Source organism: Humulus lupulus, chromosome 2, assembly GCF_963169125.1.
Source record: "Humulus lupulus chromosome 2, drHumLupu1.1, whole genome shotgun sequence".
NCBI lineage: Eukaryota > Viridiplantae > Streptophyta > Magnoliopsida > Rosales > Cannabaceae > Humulus > Humulus lupulus.
Window position 1 is genome coordinate 238,410,827 of NC_084794.1, and position 18,163 is coordinate 238,428,989.

Genomic DNA, 18,163 nt, shown 5'->3' on the forward strand with positions numbered 1-18,163 from the left:
AACAACCCGAGCTGAAGCCCTAGAAGAAGAGGTGGCCCGACTCAAAAAGTGTGGCTTTATCCGCGAAGCCAAATTTCCAATTTGGGTCGCCAACCCCGTGCTAGTTCCAAAGCCCAACGGAAAATGGCGGACCTGCATTGACTTCTTCGACCTGAATAAAGCCTGCCCCAAGGATTGCTTTCCATTGCCTAGGATCGATCAGCTGGTGGATGCTACGGCGAGGCACGAGCTCATGTCCTTCATGGACGCGTACTCAGGCTACAATCAGATTGCGATGAATACAGCAGACCAGGAACATACCAGCTTCATGACCCCAACGAATGTCTATTGCTATAAGGTCATGCCTTTTGGCCTGAAGAATGCCGGAGCTACCTACCACAGGCTAGTAAATAGAATGTTCGCGGACCAGATCGGAAAGAACATGGAAGTGTATGTTGATGACATGCTCGTCAAGTCAAAGACTGCCGACAACCATGTTTCCAACCTGGAAGAATGTTTTAAAATACTACGGGAATACGGCATGAGGCTCAATCCTCAGAAGTGCACGTTCGGTGTCACATCGGGGAAATTCCTGGGGTTCATAGTCAATACCCGAGGAATCGAGGCGAACCCCGACAAAATCAGGTCACTGCTCGAGCTTCCTTCCCCCAGGTCGCGGAAAGACGTCCAAGGCCTCACAGGAAGAGTGGCAGCACTAAACCGGTTCATTTCCAAGTCGATCGACAAGTGTTTGCCCTTCTACAACCTGCTCCGGGGAAACAAGAAATTTGAGTGGACAGTAGAGTGCGAAAGCGCATTCCTCGATCTGAAGGCGCATCTGGCTGAACCGCCCGTTCTGTCCAAGCCCAGGGCAGGAGAGCCTCTTTTCCTCTACCTGGCAGTCACTGGGGATGCAGCTAGCGCCGTGCTGGTATGAGAAGAGGACCAAGTTCAAAAGCCAGTTTACTACATCAGCAAGAGACTCCTCGGAGCCGAATCACGGTACCCACTGATGGAAAAACTGGCATTTTGCCTAATCACAGCCTCTCGAAAGCTCAGACCGTATTTCCAGTCCCACTCGGTACACGTCATGACCGATCAGCCTCTAAGGAAGGTTTTGCAAAAGCCTGAAGCATCGGGACGTTTGTTAAAGTGGGCGGTCGAGCTCAGTCAGTTCGAGATTTTCTATACTCCACGGACTGCCATAAAAAGTCAGGCGTTGGCTGACTTCGTGGCGGAGTGCGCGGGATTCCAGGAGGATCCATCAGAAGGCCTACTTCAAGTCGCCTCGCCGCATTCGTCGTGGAAGATCTTCGTTGATGGTTCATCTAACGAGAGCGGCTCCGGAGCTGGAATCATTCTAATATCCCCCGAGGGACATAGGTTCCACTCGGCGCTAAGGTTCGGGTTCAAGGCGTCCAACAATGAGGCAGAGTACGAAGCTTTGTTAGCTGGGCTAAGGGTAGCTCAGGAGTTAAAGGCAAGCTCTGTCCAGTGCTTTAGTGACTCCCAGCTCATGGTAAACTAGGTTCTAGGAGAATATCAGGCGCGGGGACCCAAGATGGCCGCCTATTTGGCAAAGGTAAAAACTGAGCTGTCCGCATTTGAGCGAGGATCGATCGAACAGATACCTCGGGAACAGAACGCCAACGCAGATGCTCTCGCCAAACTCGTCACCTCGGGAGAGACAGAAACCCTGGGGTTAGTGCCAATAGAATTCTTGAAAGAACCAAGTATAGAAGGAGATCGGGCAGAGGTCGAGATGATTGATGCCACGCCGACCTGGATGACCCCCATTCTTGAGTATCTCGTCGAGGGCAAGTTGCCTGAAGAGCGTAGCGATGCACGGAGAGTCTTGTATCAAGCTCCGAGGTACACGCTGGTCGATGGTGTGTTGTACCGACGTGGACATTCCCTACCTCTCCTCCGGTGCGTTCATCCAGGTGAGGCACAGGCCATCCTGCAGGACATTCACGAAGGATTCTGCGGAGACCATGCTGGGGGGCAAAGCCTGGCCTTGAAGGTTCTCATGCAAGGTTATTACTGGCCAACTCTGTCCAAAAACTCGATTTCATATGTGAAAAAGTGCGACAAGTGCCAGCGCTTCGCTGCAGTTGCCCGAGCTCCTCCAGTCGAACTGAAAATGATCTCAGCCCCTTGGCCATTCGTCGTTTGGGGGATAGATTTAGTAGGCGCCCTGCCTACTGGAAAGGGCGGGGTCCGCTACGCCCTGGTAGCCATCGACTACTTTACTAGGTGGGCCGAGGCAGAGTCGTTAGCAACAATAACATCGAAGAAGGTACTCGACTTTGTGGTTAAAAGCATCATCTGTCGGTTCGGCCTGCCGAAGAAGATTGTCTCCGACAACGGCACTCAGTTCGACAACGACCTGTTCACTGAGTTTTGTGAAAGGCACGGGATTGTGAAAAGCTTCTCCTCTGTGGCCTATCCTCAAGCAAACGGCCAGGTCGAGGCTGTCAACAAAACTCTAAAGGCGAGCCTCAAGAAGAGGCTAGATGAGGCAAAGGGGGTCTGGCCAGAACAGCTCCCCCAGGTCCTTTGGGCATACCAGACCTCGCATCGGACTCCTACGGGTCACACTCTTTTCTCCCTAACCTTTGGGAGTGAAGCAGTCCTCCCCGTGGAAATTAAAGTTCTGTCGCATAGAGTCCAGTCCTACGACCAAGATAGGAACCACGAGCTCCTATGCCATTCCCTAGACCTTATCGATGAAAGGCGAGAGGATTCGCAACTCCAGCTCGCTCATTACCAGCAAAAGATCACTCGCTACTTCAACGCTAAAGTAAAAAAACGTACCTTTAGCGTTGGCGACTTGGTCCTAAGAAGAGTTTTCCTGGCCGGAAAAGATCCCAAGGATAGAATCTTAGGACCGAACTGGGAAGGACCATACTAGGACATTGAAGTCATCAAGGAAGGAACTTGTAAGTTAGCTCGACTTGATGGAGGGGCAGTCCCACGAACTTGGAACGCCATCCACTTGAAGAAATATTATCAATGATCCACTTGTAAGGCCTGGAAGGCCACTTTTTATGTATTAATAAAAATCAAGTTTTTCTTTTTATTTGCAAGTGTAATCTTAAAGTAACCACGAAAGACTCTTTCCCAGTTACTTGGGGGGCATATGGTACCTGGATATAACCAGGTCTCCTTAACGACTTAGGTGTTGATTCTTATCTATGTATAAGGGTTAACGCGAACTAAGTTTTCAAAATAAGCTCCTGGTTTTAACCGGGTCATAAAACTTAGAAGTTAACTTAAATTTATTGATCGTGGTTCTTCTTAAAGAGCACGAGATATGGATAAAAAGTTGACACGAACTAAGTTTTCAAAATAAGCTCCTGGTTTTAACCGGGTCATAAAACTTAGAAGTTGAACTTAAGTTTATTGATCGTGGTTCTTCTTAAAGAGCACGAGATATGGATAAAAAGTTGACACGAACTAAGTTTTCAAAATAAGCTCATGGTTTTAACCGGGTCATAAAACTTAGAAGTTAACTTAAATTTATGGATCGTGGTCCTTCTCAAAAGGGCTCGGTATATAAATAACGGTTAACACGAACTAAGTTTATCAAACAAAAAAATATGTGTATTATAGCCGAAAGCATGAAGAAATACACAAGTTAAAATTGCAAGGCAAATTGTCTCGAGGAAAAAATACCTCGTGCTAAAGATTACATAAAATACTTCAAAATAAAGAGAAGAAAAAACGCCCTAAGCCCCGTCGGTCGGCCCCTTGGAGGTCGTGGTCTCATCCTGCTCCGCCGCACCAGAGGCTTCCCCAGTCTCTGAAGGCGGCACCTCTTTGTCAAAGCGGGCTTGGAACTTCACCAACAAGCGCGCCCAGAGACTCGACGGCATGAAGGAGAAGTCAGCCTCCGGGTTGTGGGCCCAGCAACGATAGAACAGTTCCTGCATGGACTGTTCCGAGGTGGCCCGTTCAGCTTCAAGGGCGGCCTGGGCCTCGTTCTTCGCTGCCTCGAGGTCAGTTTGCGAGGTGGCAAGGGATGTCTCAAGCTCTTTGACCTTCGAGCGGGTCCTCTCTAACTCGGCCTTTGAGGTCGCCAGCGCATCTTTCGCCACCTGAGCCTCCTGAAGGGCGGCTTGGTGACCAGCCCTCATCTCCTCAAGTTGAGCTCTGATCCTGGCGATGGCTCGGTGTACGGCAGCGATGCCCTGCGAGAAATGGGAGATAAATCGGCTAAGTGGAAAAATAAGGTGGTATGTGAGGGGTAAAGCCTTAAAAGAATGGGGCAGCTTACCGTTAGGGTCATGTCCATCGATGACTCTATTACGTGGACCGGGCTCAGTGTCTCAATAGCCCGGAGTTCCTTCTCTTTGAACTTGTAGAAATGTTTGACGGCATAGCTCGCCGACTCATACACCGTCCCCCGAAAGGCTTCTGGGATCTTCTCCAGATCCTAGGCGTCGACCGTGATGCGTACGCCGGGGGCCACTGCAGCCGGGGTCACAACCTCCATTCCCACGTCCTGGGCGGCTGATGGAGATCGCTGGGTCGGCGGGGGCATGTTAACTGCTCAGCTAGCAAGAAGAATTGCCCCCCCGACCTGGGATGGTTGGGTTTTTTCCTTCTCCTTTGCCGGAGATTTGGTGGAGCCCCCAGCCGTGCTCTTTGACCCTCGGAGCCTTTTCAATCTTGGCCCTGCTGGGGGACTCCCCCCGAAGTCTATGTCCCGCAGACTATCCTCGGGCTGAGACATCTCTTCTGCGAAAACAAAAAACATGGTTATTACAAGTTAGCAATCAGGCATAAATAAAAGCAAAAGGTTAAAGGAAAAAAGTATACGAATACTAAAGGAGCCCTACCCCCCGAGCTGGAAGAACCTAAGACGATTATTTCCCGAATAGGCGCAAGTTCCGGGTCCGGTTCTGACTCGGGACTAGACTCTTCTACATACTGCCTAAGCCCCGGAGCATAGATACCTCTCTGGAGTGATGGCCATGTGCGTAAATTGGTCCCATACGCCTAAAAAATGATCGACCTAAAAGCTAGGGTGTTATCTACTACTATGGTACCCCTAGGCCGGCTATCTTGGTGATCCAGCACGAGCCGGTCAACACAATGGAGCAGGAGTGTGTTCAGGTCCGGGTTCCTTCGGTGACGATGGACGATCTGCCTAGGATTGAACCTAACCAGCTGGGGGTCCGCAGTGGCCCTATCTACATTCCTAAGCAAGAAAGGGTTACCTTGGCCGGAAGGACCCGCGACTACTCCGGATTGGATCCTATCCTCGTCCATCCCCTGGGCGACCTCCAAGTTCCTCTTCCTATTCCTCACGAGCGGAACTTCAGCCCCTTCGTCCTCCTCTTCTGCGACCTCCTCCACGGTGATAGGTCTGTTTGCGCGAGCTGGGGGCGGCCCCCGGGGCCTCTTCAGGTTCAGAGTCTGATTCGGAAAAATCAGTTTGCAGAACACCATCGTCTCGTCCGTCACGAGCACGCGATAGTCCTTTTCACTGGGGGGCAAGCCCGCCAGTGTTTCATATTGACCCCCGAGGGTCGCAGACTTTTCGGTCCTTGCGTAGATGGCTGCAAGATTGGGCTGGAATCAGAATGGAATACGGGAGGAGCTAAAATTAAACAACACTTAAAAGGCGAGCTAAGGTCAGGGTTCACTTACGAGGACGATTGAAGTAGTGGTGCTCACAATTCCGGAACCCAGATGACATGAAGAACTGGTCCTTGAAGTCATTTGGATGGCTTGGCAGCTCGATGACCGCCGCCGTATTAGGGAAACAGGTTAAATAGTAAAACCCGTCACCTCGCCCCCGCTGATCCGGACTGGCTTTGAGGCAAAAGAAATATAAAATATCAGCAGGAGTAGGGACCTCCCACTCCTGCTTCTTGAATAAGTACCTCAACCCTGCCAGCAGACGGTAGGAGTTGGGGTGGGGGGGGGGGGGGGAGCTGAAATGGGGCCAACCCCACATAATTTAGGAAATCAGCGAAGTACTGATCCAGGGGGAGGAAGGCCCCTGCATTGAAGTGTTCACCACTCCAGGCCGCAAACGATTCGTCTAGCGGCGTACAGCTCCGCTCGCCCTCCGCAGCAGGTCGGGCTATAACTGAGGCTTTCCCCAGTAGGATCTTGTGGGTGAGGAAGAGTTTGTTGATCTTCACCTGATCGGTTATATTTGAGACGATTCTCTCCGCCTCAAAGAATGCGTCGGGGGCCATCTTGACTTGTTTCTCCACGGTCGGCCCAAAGTGGGGGATCGGCGAGTTGGGCATCACCGCCTTTCCTTTCTCCTGCCGGGAGGCCGAGCTTCCAACGTTCTTCTGAGGGAGGTTCTTTTTTGGAGCCATCTGGTCGCCTAGTGAACACAAGAAAACATTTTAGAAAAGGCGACCCAAGCAAGAGGAAGAATAATTATTATTTGCACGAGCTGAGGAAAGCCCAGCTCGTGGGAGGTGGAACCACGCGGTTCAGTGAACACGCGCGTATACTCCCAACAGATCCCAGATTACTCGGAATTCGCGTGTCAGGAGGTTCAGAGTAAAATTTTCCTTGGGAGGAAAGTTTCAGTAGGCAGGAATTGCAAAACCGCCCATGAGGCGTGTTCCCTAAGCTACCCGGTTTTGCACCCAAAATTCCCAAAACTCCTACCCAGAAATTGTCCCAGAAAAAGCATCCTGAAACCCATGCTCTAAGGCGATTTCCTACGACAAGTGTGTCCTAGCCTAAAAAGGGCTGTCACCCTCCATATCCACGCAACCCAGAAAACCTTTGCATGCGGCTACAGTAAATTTTTTTTTTTACCTAAGCTACAGTAGCATGTTTTCAAAATGAACAGGGTCAAGAAACTTACAGTGTATGGTTGGAAGGTTGAAGAGAATGCTGCGTTGATAGGAGCTTCGTCGGTGAAATAGCTTCCAAAGCTTCGGAGAAACTCGTGTGCCTAAGCTTCTTGAGCAATGAAAATGGCAGCAGCGGAGGCGAGGGTTTCGTTTTTCTGAAAGTTAGAGAGGGAAGAAGGAAAGAAATTTGGGAAATTTTGAATAAAGGGGTGGCCCGTGCGTAGGGTGACCACCCCCTTTTTATATACGTGAAGGATCACGTGTAGAAGGCTCGTGGATGACCCTAGTGAGGGATCCGAGGCCTTCCACTTGAAATGCGAAACGACGGCTGGGATTAGACTAGGCCATTAAATGCGGTTCTCGTAAAACGTACCGTCACCACCCACGGCGTTCCACGTATCAGACGCCTACACAAAAAGTGGAATGTGAAGGATTGCGGGGAAGTCTAAAAGCCCCTACTGTGGTCTTTTATATATGACGTCATATACCACGAGCAAGAGCTTGGGGGGCAGATGTACGCCCTGGTTTTTCCACGGGCTAATTAGCAGGTCGAGCCTTGGACTAATCAAGGTTAGTTCGTAAATTTCCCCAAGTCGGAGATCCTGTTTTCGAGGTCGTACCCTTTTAGCTCGAGATATCCTCAAGGACTCGCCAAGGCTGCCCAAGACTAGGGGAAGGTGTCCTTGAGGCCAAAGGTCGAGTCAGGGAATCAGCTCGTGGTGCGAGTTTCTTATGGATCTCTGACCCTTTGTAAAGTCAACACACGCAAGATAAACGTGCCTGTCTCTGACATCACGTGTCCGATATCTCCCTGACTTCTCGGACACGCAGCAGGAACGTGCGTATTCAGACACCCACGCCTGGGTTGGGCCGTGCGGCCCATTATCTCCTTATCTATCGATTTGACCATACTTATGTGTCAGGTTTAGGAATTAATCATGAGTGTCACAGAGTTTATATGACAAATAATAAGGTCATGGGATGACCTCCTTACCAACTTCCAGGTGCCTTCTCCTATCAATATGGAGACCTTGGGAGTTGATGGGGGTTGGAAAAAATAGTATGAGAAGAGATATACTTTGTAACCAAAAATCCAGAATATATCAATAATATTGACTAGTGGAGTAGAAAGATTTTAACCTTTGAACCACTTAAAAACGTGCCTTGAGTCACCTAGTTCATTCTCTAAAATTTCATATCTGTGACGGTTCTACTTTCAGCACTAATCAATTTCTCTTCTTTTCTTAATTACCTGTTGGCGAAGAACCGCGTCCACATATATGTATGACTAATTTAATTAATATGCACAGATTGACTAAACATGATTAATGATTATAGTATGTCTTTCATTTCATGTATCGTGATTATGATTTCTAAGCATCCACGAAGGCATGCAACCATTTCTCTAGTACAAACCGTAAATTTGTAAAAAAAAAAAAGAAGTTGTAGATTATATATAAGTGAAATAATTATTTAAATATCATATAAATGAATAAAAAGCTTTCTATATATGTCTTAATAAAAACATCCCTTAAATAAAAAGTTTCTTATTATTTTGTACATTATTGGACTATAATTATTTTGATCATGTAAACATATCGTATAAAAATATCCACAGAATTGGCTTCTGAAATCCTTAGTTGAATATTAAATTAGAAAAAAGAAGAAGATAATATTACTTTAAATATTGTATAAAACCATATATATTATTTATATATAATATATATATCATATACATATATATTCAAAGCAATCTATTTATTCATTAATAATAAAACCATATGAGCTTGTTTCTAGTTGTATTTGTATATAGGTAGCAATTTAGAGAAAAGTAAAATATAGAGCAAGAGAATTTACACTTCAAACTTGTATTAAAATAAGAAAATTATCAATCTAAAAATTGTTACTAGTGTGAAATGTTAATTTCTAACCAGTTATCACCCTATAAAATTGTAACCAATTAGTGTGACATTTGTAACTGGTTACCTACTTTAAAAACTGTAAAATATTAATCAAGTTTGATATAAAATATTTATGCATAATTTTGTTTTTTAACCAGTTACCACTTCCTCGATTTCACATTGGTAACCAGTTACAATATTTCTCAATTTGAGAATAGTAATTAGTTACAAGTCTAGAACAATTGTAAACTTTGAATCAGTTACAACATTTCTCAGTTTGAGAATGATAATCGATTACAAGTATGGAACCAAAAGATAAAAAAATTCACATACATAACGAGTTACAACTCTCCAACAGGGAATAGTTGTAATCTATAACAATTTATTTTATTGTAAGTGATTATTATGACGTGATTTAAAGATTTCAAGAAAAAAAATACAATTTTAAATTTAAATTCCACTGAGAAATTAGTTGTCAGTTTCAATTACTTTAATGGTTGTACATTGACTATTATTGAGATTGGGTATAATAAAATCAATCATTGAGAAAGTGGAAAAAAAAATTGAGGATACATATATATATATATATATATATTTATATAGAGGGGAATTCTCCAACAAGGGCTTCACTTTAAGTCCTATTGGTGAGACTCTCAGTGTTCTCGACCCATGAACAGTTTTCGGCGCGATTTTCTTTTATGACCGTGTATATTGTAGCTATTTAGAGCATCTGCAAATTTTCAGAAAATTCTGAATAGTTTATAGTACCGAAAACTAAGTTCAAATATGTTGCACGCGTGACTAATTTTTTTTATGCGCGTGGAAAACAACATGTTTGAACCTAGTTTTTGGTACTATAAACAAGAATTTTTATTCTCAAATGATATCAGAGGATTCGGAATTTTCTGAAAATTTGCAGGATGCTCTAAATAGCTACAATATACACGGTCATTAAAAAAAATCGCGCCAAAAACAGTTCACGGGTCGAGAAACACTGAGAGCTCTACCGATAGGACTTAAAGTGAAGCCCCTATAAAAAAATTGTCCTATATATATAAAGCTAGTCATTCAAATTTGTTTTTGAATACTTTTACATTGTCGTCTCTCTATACAAAAAAAAAAAAAAAACATATAAAAATTAGTTAATAATTATATATATATATTTATAAAAGGTAAGAAAATAAGATGCACTGCTGGTTATAAATTCATATACATATAAATTCTAATACTTTGATTTTATTCAAATTTTAATATAAAATTTTATATAATCATTCTCACTTTTTAGATTTTTATTTACCACAATTAACATACACACATATGTTTACTTGTATAGAAATAAAAACTATATAACAAAATAAAACATATAAAAAGCTACCTACAATAAAAAAAAATTACGTTATATATATACTAGATACAAATAACGTGCAATACACATTTTTTTAGTTTTATTTATAGAATTTATTAATTATTTTTATTAAATTTATTAATAATGTTATATAAATTTCAAATAAATATCCTATTTTAATTAAATAATTTATTTATTTTTGCTGAAGTTAATGTTTGTTCTAACTTTTGAATTTGGGAGTGACAACAAGAGATTATATATTATATGTTTAATGTAATATTAAATATTATATGTAGGTTTTAAATTTAAGTTTCTTGCTAGTTTTTTTTTTTAAAAAAAAACTTGTTGCTAAATGACAGTAGATTATATTATATGCTTAATATGATATTATTATAATAAATGAGCTTAAGTTTAATTAAATTTTATTTAAGTTATAAAATGTATAATTTTATTATTTTTAAATAATTATCATTGTAAAATATCTTTAAAATATCTTATTTTAATTTATTTATTTATTTATTATTTTTAAATAATTATTATTGTAAAATATCTCAAAGATAGAATATTTTAATTTGTTTAATTATTTATTATTTTCAAATAATTATCATTATAAAATATCTCAAAAATATTCTATTTTAATTATATATTTTATTTTATGTAAGTTTAATTTATGTTTACAAACTACCGTTAAATATAAAAATATTCTGTTAAATATCATAATATTCCGTTAAAGTTAACATTAAAATAAAAAAAATCATTAAAACTAAAAATTTCAGTTATCTATACACTTTTTATATATAAGAGATAAATAAAAACAACAAAGTCTATATATATATAAATATATAAATTTAAATGAGTCATAGAACTATTTAATTTTTAGTGTATTATATAATTAATTATTTACGTTTAATATTTTTTGTGTTTTGAGAATTATTTGACACATGTAAGAATATGAGATTTTTCTTAAACTTAACTGGCTAAAATAGTCATACAGACTATGACTTTTTAAAAATAATTCAAGTAAACACATTGGGTGAAATCATATTTTTATATGTTAGTTTTTAGAAAGCCATATTTTTAAAAACTTCCCAAAATTGCTTTCAATCCAATCTAATCTAACGAGATTATAAATAAATTAGATTAATTTTTTAAAATGCATATATATATATATATATATCATATCATGCATATCAAATTATATGTCAAATGAAAAATTATTGAAATAAAATATTCACATGAAAAAAAAAACAATATTTTTTGAAGTATATATATAGACTAATTGACAGTGAAAATACCTAAGTATTTTTTGGTCAAGATTATTTATTTAAAAAAATAATTTAAATTTAAAAAAAAAACTATATAAAATCTAACAAAAAACTAAAACATTATTTAAAATTAATTTTAAATATTAAAAGTATTAAAAATCATTTAAAAGCGTTTGAACTTATTATTCTAATCATAATAAAAAGAATAAACTAACAACCCAGATTCAACGTGTTCGATCTAAAAACTCAGTGAGTCATTACACCAAATACCCATTTCCATAACACACAAATATAATGCTAATCAAAAAGTATTATGCTAGAGTAATATATTGGGCCACTTTATGAAAAAAGGGCGGTAATAATTCCACCATCCCGCCACACTTAGCTTTTTTTTTTTCATTTGTGAGACCTGAGAGACCCAATTCATTCCCTTCAATTCTTTCTCCTTTTTCCTCATCATTCTCTCTCCTATCTCTCGGATCTCTTTCTCCCATCAGACCCGTTGAAGCTTCGACCACGCGGGCCCAAGCCCTCACACAACACCAGAGGCGAACGACGACACCGGAGGCCAGCTCTTCTTCTCCTCTTCCCTGTGTGCGGCCAAGCCTTCTTCTTCCCTGCGTGAGACTAGCTAGCTCCCGCCGGTTCAGAAACGAAGGTTTCGGTCTAAGACGGTTTCGGTTTCGGTCCAGCTAGCTCCGCCCGGTTCAACAACGACGGTTCAGCTAGCTCCGGCATTGCCTTGTGGTAAATTGTAGGTGACCTAGGATTACCTTTTCTGTTAGTAGTTTTCTTTTTATTCCAAATTTTGGTGTTTAATGATTCCATTTTAATCGATTTGGTTTGTGATTTTAATTGTGAAGGTATTGCCCTTTGCTCGAAATGTGGGGAACTTGGGTAGGGATAAGAGGAAGAAGAGGTGATGAAGGGGAATACGAAGAAGGGCCTGAACTGGTATTTCTCCTATACTGTGTATCATGTCTCTCCAACACTATTTGTTATCAAGTTCTCGTCCATTAGGTTCCATGAAAAATGTTTAGTCTCTTCCAATTACATTAATTTGAGAGTGGGATCTGTTATTAGTCTGTCTTATATGTTTTGAGTTTATCTATGTGTTCAACTCATTTTGTGTTTGCTGGTATCACCACACCAAATATCTTTTTATTTGTATTTGGACTTGAAATGTTTTTAATTTTAGGTCTCATTTGGATTGTGTTTCCTCTTAATATGGACATTTATTTGACTTGTAAACTTGGGTAATGCAGATAAGTAATGTTGTCATCATTAAATAATACTTAAGTCTATTCTTTGATTAGTTTTGGATTAGTTGACTCTCTTATACCCAATATTAAGAACAATGCACTTCAGGCGTACTGCTAAAAGAACTCTTATTATATATATTTTTATTTGTACCATATTTGTGGTTGTGGTATGTATGCATTGTCTCGTATTAGGTCCATTATTATTGGCTTCTACACTGCTGGAGAGCAAAGTTATTGGGCTTGGATTTGTATTGTCTTTTCTTATTTGTAGCTTTAGTATGAATTAAGGAGTTGTAATGGTTTGGTATTTGTTTGTTTTTTAAAAATCTGAGACCAATCACAACTGGTTGCAAGGTATTTATGCGATTTTTCAGTCGCTACACCAAGTGACCAGAAAATCAGAAATGATTGTCCTTTTAGCTTTTGGGAATAATACATACTTGTTGTACATATCTTGTATTTGGCATTTTACTAGGTTAAAATTGATGTCACTAATACTTGTCCTATTTTTCTAGTTAGTGAACTTCTTATTTTAAAGATATTTAGCACATCCATCCTGAAATATAACAATTATAGAATAACTATCTATTTTATTGAGCAGGTTCCGAAGGCCCAAGTTGTTGGTGTTAAAAGTTTGTGCTTTTCCCCAAATTTCCAAATGGTTTAAAGGTTCTTTCTTTGATTCTGTATCTTAATATATTGTTCTATATTATGACATAATATAATTGGTTTGTCTTTAACAGTCTCCAATAGGAGATGAAGTTTCAATAAGAATGGTTTAGTGTCCCCAATCCGGTTTCTCAAGGTCAAATTCCCTGGTCTTGTAAGTCAACATACCTCTATAATTTTTTAGGCTAATGAGTTCTTATGAATATTGTTAACTGTTTTTAATAATAGATAATTTTTTAATTGTTTCATCTTTCTTTTGTCCAAGTAATCTATAGTGATTACTTTCTTTTTTAATAGTTCAGGGTATTTATTGGTTTTGTTTGTGGTAGTTTACAATCACCATGCTTGAATTTTATGTGTTTATATGTATTATTTTTTACTAATGATATATAGAGATGTTTTTTTTCCTATTTTGTTAGACATATCCTGTAAAATATATGTTAGTTATTGGAATTTTAATGAAGCAATAATACAAATCAAGAAACTTTTCTTGGTTACAGAAGAATGCTTGAGTAGAAAGTAATCAAGATAAATTTGTATTTTAAACATGCTTTAGTAAAACTCTTCATATGCTTTAGTAAAACATGTTGTTGGACATTGATCTCATTCTCATCTAGTCTTACATGTGTATAGCCTTAAAGGCATTTATGTTTTTATTTCCCCTTAATAGATAGATATCCATTCTATGTTTACTTCTGTTCTATATTGATGGTAGCATAAGCCAACCTATTGGTTAGATTTTGGGTTGTTAATGTGGGGTTAAATTACATCTGATATAGAGTTATTATTTACTCAGTCTCGGATTCTAGACTTAGTTCGTGTTTACTCTTCTGCTCTGATGATTAATTTCATGTCATAATCTAGTTATTAATAATATGTTCCGAAGTTCTATTTTTGTGTATCTTAAGTTGCTTTATACGTACCCGAATTTTGAAAGTTATACGGATAGTTTTTATATACTGTAATTGGCAAGTTCTTATCCACATCTTTCCATTTGCAATTTGTGCCACGTTACCAATTAGGTGCATTGTTCCTTGAGGTTGGTTTCCATATTTTATGAATATCTTGAAATGATATAGCAAAGTGTATTCCTTCCTTTTGGTCAACTACTGTAAGTGATCTGTGTTTTCCTTTCCTTTTAACTTCTGTAAAGAGATTACGGCCTTCTGTTTTCTGGTTAGTGAATTGTTTAAAAATAATTATTTTTCTTCTTCTTCTTCTTCTGTACAGTTTCTAAATCACCCTGCTCTTGATGGTCTTTTAAGTGATAAAGATTGAAAGGTTGGGCTTTTATTTCCTTGTGGACTCTAGAAATCTATTGTTTTGCCATTATTCAGTCGATTTGATATGGTTTTACTAACATCTGAACAATTTTATTTACATTTCTGTTTGGAAATTGTATTTTAAGAAGGGGAAAGAAAAAAAAATAGAATTTCAAGGGATTTCATTTTCTCTTGTTTATTTATTTTTTACATACAAAAAATGACCTTATACACTAAAGAATATTTGTGCTTGTCATTTTTTCCCCAGATTTTCAAACATCTTACTACCTTGAGGTGCATACACGGATCCTTGTATTGCTATATGAATTGAGGGCAACTTAATTTTCTTATTGGTATAGCACTTTACAACATCTTTTTCTTAGTTGTAAATCTGATTTTTTAAACATACTGCTGCTTGAAGTATAAATTAAGGAATATTTTATTCATTATTGCTGCAGTTTCTCTCGCTCTTTTTCTTGTTGCACTTGAAAGAGTTAAAACAACTGATATTTATTGGTTTGGTTATTACAGATTAGATATGTAGAAGAATGAGAGTGGGAGCACTGGGGAAGGTATTGACCTGCAATTTTCTTGATGTTTTGTTTTCCAAGACACTGTCAAATAGAACAATAGGTTTTTTCTTTGCAAATTGAAATTTCTTCCCCAATTCTCTCAAAAATAGAAATTTGAGAAGCATCTGAGACTAATTTGTATACAAAATTGAAAGTTTTCTTCATATATATATATTGATTTTGACTATTAAATGTATTACTTGTTATTGATGGGGATCTTTAGCATTGGCAGACTACATCATGCACATCTTTTTTCTAATAAACTTTTATGAGGTGTGTGTTTGGTTTCCAGATTCACCAAAGGAGAGCTTCCTAAGTATGAAGTGAGGTAATACTTCCAACTACTTATAGAACTTCCTTAGTATCAAGTTTCTAGTTCTTATGGTTTTCATTTGTGTTCTCTGGTGTTTGCACAAAGCTCTTTTTGATATAAGGATGAGTTGGTCACTTTCTTTCTAATGAAACAAGAAAACACATCATCTAGCACTAATTTAAAGTTAGCTGAGGAATCTCATATTAGACTTTGTAATTACTGATGTCAGTAATATCAGTTAGATAGTAAAGGTTCTTTCTTTGATTCTGTATCTTAATATATTGTTCTATATTATGACATAATATAATTGGTTTGTCTTTAACTGTCTCCAATAGGAGATGAAGTTTCAATAAGAATGGTTTAGTGCCCCCAATCCGGTTTCTCAAGGTCAAATTCCCTGGTCTTGTAAGTCAACATACCTCTATAATTTTTTAGGCTAATGAGTTCTTATGAATATTGTTGACTGTTTTTAATAATAGATAATTTTTTAATTGTTTCATCTTTCTTTTGTCCAAGTAATCTATAGTGATTACTTTCTTTTTTAATAGTTCAGGGTATTTCTTTTTTTAATACCTTCTTTTGTCAAACATCTTACTTGCCTAGATGTCACGTTAAGTATTATTTATTTCTTTAATTATTTTTATTGTTACACTAAATAAAGAGAAGTTAAGTTTTCAGTTTCCATATTTCTTCTCTAGTTGTGAATGTTTCTTGCTTGCTCATTTGGAAAGCAATTTATTGGATTGATTGCTTCTAGGGTACTAGGATTTTCTGAGGTCCAGCTTTTACAAAAAAATATATGGATGTGGGTTATCTTGATACTAAATGGTATATACTAAATTTTGTGAACTTGTATAATTATTAATATTTATGTCATAGTAAGGTTTTCTAGTTAAAAGTAGATTTTAAGTCAGATTTTTCAATACTTGCTTCAATACTTTTAATTTGTTTTTGTCTCTCTTCATAGTTTGATGCTGCAAAATTAAGAAAGTTAAGACCAAGTTTCAAGTAGAACGAGGGCTCTGTTACTGCTGGCAATGCTTCAATCATAAGGTTCCCACCTCTCTCTTTCCCCCCGCCGCCAATGCTGAAAAAAAATTATTAACTTAGTGTGGTAATGCAATTAGATATATTGTTTCCTGTGCCTTCTGTTTAGAGGCTTGTACTATCTCAATACTCATTTACTTTCTTGTACAATTAAGCAACTGGTGTGCAATACTTATGGTAGTTTATGCGACAACAAAACTGGTTTATTTTCTGTGGGCAGCCTTTTTCTTATTTTTATGTGTGCGTGACTAGGGTTTCAGATTTTAACTTGCCTTATGGTTTGGTTTTTATCATGAATAGTGATGGTGCAGCTACATTAGTCCTAGTGAGTGGAGAGAAGGCACTTCAACTTGGATTGCAAGTAATTGCAAAGATTAAGGGCTATGCTGATGCAGCTCAGGTACTCCAATGAATTGGCTTCCTAGTTCTATTTTACTGTTGCTGAAACATAGCTCAAAGAAGATTATCTTCGCAGGCACCTGAATTCTTTACAACTGCTCCAGCCCTTGTGATACCAAAAGCTATTTCAAATCCTGGTTTAGATGCTTCTCAGATTGATTACTATGAAATAAATGAAGCGTTTTCTGTAAGATTTTAGTACTTGTAATCCCTATACTGTGAGTTTGGAGAAAACTAGATAATTTCTTTCAAGTTGATTTACTCTTAAGTCTAAAATGTATGCTATTTTAAATGTGATCACTCTTCCATTTTTTGCAATTTGTATAGTCATTCATCTGTCCACAATGCATTTCAGCTTTGCTCCATTTTGTCACTATCCTTATCTACATTTTTTTACTCTTCCAATTTCCAAATATCTCTGGTAAGCCTTAACGTACATGGTGGGGCTGTATCATTGAGACACCCATTAGGATGCAGTGGAGCTCGTATCTTGGTCACATTGTTAGGGGTAATCTATAAGCTTCCCTTCTCTTGCAATGCATTCCTAGTTTGACATTCTAATATCATTTATATAGTTCTCTGGTTTTGTTTACATGTTTTCTTAATGATCTAAAGTCATAGTTCGTGGTCATATCTAAGCTTATGCTTTCTTCATATACTCATGTGAAGTGATCTCGTGTTTGTCATTTATTCTTTTAAATTTCTGTTGAGAGTTTAGCTGTGGAATAAAAGAGACATTGGTTACTATGCTCTCTCTGATATATTTTACTTGGAATTTCTGAAATAAGAATAATGTTGTTGCAGGTATTGAGACATAAAAAGGGAAAGTACGGGGTTGGTGCCATATGCAACGGTGGCGGGGGAGCTTCTTCACTTGTTCTTGAGCTCATGTAAGACCTGTAATTGTTTTTGAGGTTATCTTGATTGAATTCTCCTGATCGGCTAGCCAGCTTATAAATAAAGCTAATTGGCTAACCCAATTGTACTCATCACTTGGTTCATTTTCAATAATAAGAATCAATTTCTCATTATTCTCTCATTATTAGTTAATGCTATGCTCTCAGACTACAAAATTTGTTTGCTTGCTGTTTTTTTATTTTGCTGGTTTGTTTTCTGATTATTGTCTTGAATAATGATTGTTCATAATGAAGATCATTTTTCAGTGTTCAGATTTAAAAAAAAAAAAATATCAAGTATATGGTTGCTTAGTACTTTTTTCTAATACTAAGAGTCTAAGACCTCTACTTTTTGTCTTCAGTACACTCCTGCAATAGATATTTGGAGCATAGGATGTATTGGCTGCATAATGATTG

The 18,163-nt window shown here is 38.3% G+C and overlaps 1 long non-coding RNA gene across 1 annotated transcript; it reads left to right on the top strand.

Moving 5' to 3' along the window:
• The first annotated feature begins 12,853 nt into the window (after positions 1-12,853).
• Positions 12,854-14,873, top strand: LOC133816590 (uncharacterized). Its single transcript, XR_009885354.1, has 3 exons — positions 12,854-13,257; positions 14,488-14,538; positions 14,788-14,873. It is a non-coding gene; the product is annotated as an uncharacterized LOC133816590 (long non-coding RNA).
• Positions 14,874-18,163: the final 3,290 nt, after the last annotated feature.